The following is a 3,928-nucleotide window of genomic DNA, read 5'->3' as shown; positions in this document are numbered from 1 at the left end:
GAGCAAAGACGCCTGGCTCACTTCCTCCATGTATGCACAACTAACTTGCATCAGAGCAAAGCCATCAACCCCTGAAGGAAGAATGCCTTCTTCTGAGTCATTAATGAAAAGAATTTTGTCAATACCAAGCCTAAAGATTAAGTTTTTTGAGACTATGTCTCACCCTTCTTCTCACCTACATGTAAAACTTAGCCTATCACTCACTCTGGGTGTTGCGATTGGCAAGACCTTTTTGTTCTATTGTTCTATTGTCTTATCTTTGTTCTTTCAGGAGTGCGGTTTGGGTGGATCCAGTTTGTTCTCCTTTTTCTACCTTCAATTTTGACATCTAAAGTTGTCAAGACAACATCATGGGCTACGGTAAGTAGACTTTCACTTCATTTTGAGCAAACACCAGCTACAGATTAGAGTTCAGATCAAGAAAATGGAAATGTGCAAAGCTCCCCAGACGGAGTGGAGCTGAGGAGCTATGTACAGACTGGTCTCTATGTCTTCATGGGTGGTGGTGGTTTTGTGCCTTCCCTCTGCTCCACTGCCTTTTTCTGCATTTCCTCCAACCTACTTCTTCCTGTGTCTTCTTCCTTGTCATTGGCTATTCTCCCTCGCAGATGTAAACTATCAGAACTTATTTATCGAGATCCAGCTCAAGGACCATTTTCTTTCTTTTTAAAAAAGATTTATTTATTTATACACGCAAGAACTGGGGTACAGGCCAGAGGTGTGTGTGGGGGGGGTGAGATGATTCATCAGAGACAGAGTGGGGAACAGAACAGAGATTGACCAAAATATACTGCTGAGGGGAGCAGCAGGTGAGTCAGGAGAAGTCTGCTGCACCATGTGGGTAGCTCTCTGGCTGGGGATTGAACTCGTGCTGCAGTGGCTGTGGACAGCTTCATAGGTTGTGTCTCAATCCCTTGGGCCATGAGGGAGGCCCCTCAAGGACCATTTTCTTCATAAGGGTTTTGCTCTCTCCCTCCAACCAGATACAACAATACTCTTTTTTCCTCTCCTTTCATTGCATTTTACTTATTACAGTCTTTATCTTGCTCTGTTCTTTTAATAGTTATCTGTGAACTGTATTATGGGTCCTACTCTATTAAAATCTACCAGGTAACTAGGATTCAACTTTCTGTATTCCCCACCACACTAGTCCAGTGCCTGGCACATGCACATTTCCACTGAATAAATAAATGAGGTAATGAAGAGATGGTTGGATATGCCTGAGATCTTCAAGATCTAAGTCCAAAGATCATCTCTTCTTTTTCCCCTATAACATTGCAGATGGGGTAGTTGGAGGCTTGCCCCACATTTGGGCTCCTCTAGGAACTTTATTCAAAAGAAACTTGAAAACTTAGTCATATAAAAATGGTTTGTAGCCTTTGGATAGAAGTGATGTTCATAAGTGATTTTATGGAATTTCCATAAACAGTGAGTAAATAGGAACAGGGAAAACAAATGTGACAGCTGTAGGTCTGTTTATTTCCTTTATTTATGTCCTGTCTTCTGTCTTTAGATTAATTGCTGTATCAGAAGCTTTGGAGGCAGAAGCTGTGCTGTTCTTTAATTAAGTGTGTTTGTGTGTGTGTGTGTGTGTGTGCGCGCACTCACACACATGCATGCCCTCCCTCATATTAAACAAAAGGAGCCCAAACTTTAATCACATAGACATTTAACAAGATTCCCCATAGTTCTAAATACAATAACAGTCACCAACACCCCATCTTTCCATGTGTCCCTTGGGTTCTGAGATCATGCTGATTTATGCACTTCTCAGTCCTCCCAGGGCTGTTTGCAAAGGAGCTCAGAGGAACATGTCCAAGCAGCTCAGCATTCCAAGTAGCGTGTGAGGGCCATGCAGCCTACCACACATTCAAAGGGCTAGTTTTGTGCCTTCTGGGTCACTCACAGCTTGGGGTTCCTTCTATCCACCCAGCTCCTGGCTAAGCTCAGTTCCCTAGTGACTCAGGGTGGCAGGACCCATCACCTGGAGAGCCTGGAGCCACACACCTTACATGAGTAAGGGGACTAAACTCTTTTGTGGAAGATCTGTCTGGCCTGGCTCGAGTGAATTTGCTACATTCTTGGACAAATCATTTAGCCTAGTTTAATCTGGTCTTCTGCTTGCTTATTTCTCAAAATTATTATTTTTTTCTTTCAATTTGCATAATATATATTGATACCCTCAGTGTGAACATTTCATATACTACTTCATGAAAAATTTTAATCTTTTTAATATTTAAAAAATTTTTCACCCAACAAGTCACCCACACCCATACCCCATCTGCTACTGCCCATCACCATTCTCTCCTTCTTTCCTCCTGTGCCCTCTGGCAACCATTATATTCTTTTATTTAAGAACTGAAAGCTCCAAGCACGTTCCCCCCAAACTTGGCCAGGCTACTCACGAGCCACCTCTATAATCACAAACCACCCCAGTGGCCTCCAGGTGTGACGGTCACTGAGGATTTACCTCTGCATAAAAAGTACCAAAAATACCCTTAAAAAGTCTCCAGAAAAATCAGAAATGGGTGACTCCTTCAGATTACACTCATGTGGTCAAGTAGAAGCAGGCAGAGGAATAGATCTCTCAATAGCTTTTAATTTATGGAGAAAGCTCTGTCTATACACCATTTGTTAAAATATGCAGGTTGAGATGCTAAGGAAAAATTCCCTATGTCTAAGGGGAAATGTTAGTAAGAAAAGAGACTCTGAAAGACATTTCAATTAGAAAACACCTTCTAGGGCCTCCGTTGGTGGTGCAGGCAGTTGAGCGCAGCGCTGGGAAGCTGTCCACAGCCTCTGCAGTGCTGGTTCGATCCCGGCCGGCCTGGGAGGGTCCCACATGGTGCGACAGACCTTTCCTGTTGTGCTTGCTGCTCCCCTCAGCAGTGTATTTCGTCAGTCTGCCTTTTCTGTTCCCTGCTCTGTCTCTGGTGAATCCTCTCACCCTACCACACATCTGGCCTATACCCCAGTTCTTGTATAAATAAATAAACAAACAAATCTTTAAAAAGAAAAAGAAAAAAAAAGAAAAAGAAAACACCTTCTAGAGTCCGTACTATAGCGGAGAGCAAAATACACGGAGTACTTGTCACAAAATGTGAGGAGCTGGGAAAAATTGTCTTGGAGAGGCAGGAAAGTAATCTCAAGTAAACAAAAACGGGTGGGTAAGCTGTTTTTATAAAGAAGAGTTGTGAGTCCATTATAGCTTTACTTGGATAAATGGTTAGCTGCATCAAAGAAAAGATCCTATAGTATGATTTCATAAACTTGAACTTCAGCACATTTTTTTCATGTCAAGCCTGTAATGGGTTCTCAGAAGAGAATGGGTGTGGTGAAGTTTCAAGAAACAAAAGTTTAAATGGATCAAGACATAGAACAGCGAAGAAAAGGAACCTTTCTTCCAGGGTTGTTGAAAATATCAGTTCACAGAAAGTGCCTTGGGCTGACAGTTGTACAAATGAAGCGATAAGGCTAAGAGTGAAATGTAAGTAGACTGGGCAGGTGAGATAGAAGGTCAAGGTGGGATTGAGTGGGGGTGCTTGACTCCGAGAGAAATGAGTCGTTAGGATGTGGTGACTTTCTTATTTAATGCCAAGGGACAGGTCCTCAGTGTTAGGGCAGCTGAATATTTTGAAGGTGCAGATGAATTCCGTTCTTCCAATGCAAGCCACCCTTTTTTGGGCGGGGTGCCTCGTGCCACACCCCACAAGCTTCAGGGCACAAAGATATAGCTACTGTCTCCATTGTTCCTTTGGAAAAAACTGGGAAGGTTTTCACTGGAGTCTAGTATTGGGATCATTTCATGAGGAACCCAGGAAAACGATAAAGACCAGACACTGCCTCCCTCCCTCAGGTAGAATCTTGCTGTTAAGATCAGGGGTCACATTGAAGACCTCAGAGGCATAGAAACATGCTATCTAGATCC

This window comes from Talpa occidentalis, unplaced genomic scaffold (assembly GCF_014898055.3).
Source record: "Talpa occidentalis isolate TD23 unplaced genomic scaffold, MPIMG_talOcc4v2.1 talOcc4.2, whole genome shotgun sequence".
NCBI classification, from domain to species: domain Eukaryota; kingdom Metazoa; phylum Chordata; class Mammalia; order Eulipotyphla; family Talpidae; genus Talpa; species Talpa occidentalis.
Note: the sequence above shows the minus strand (reverse complement) of the source record.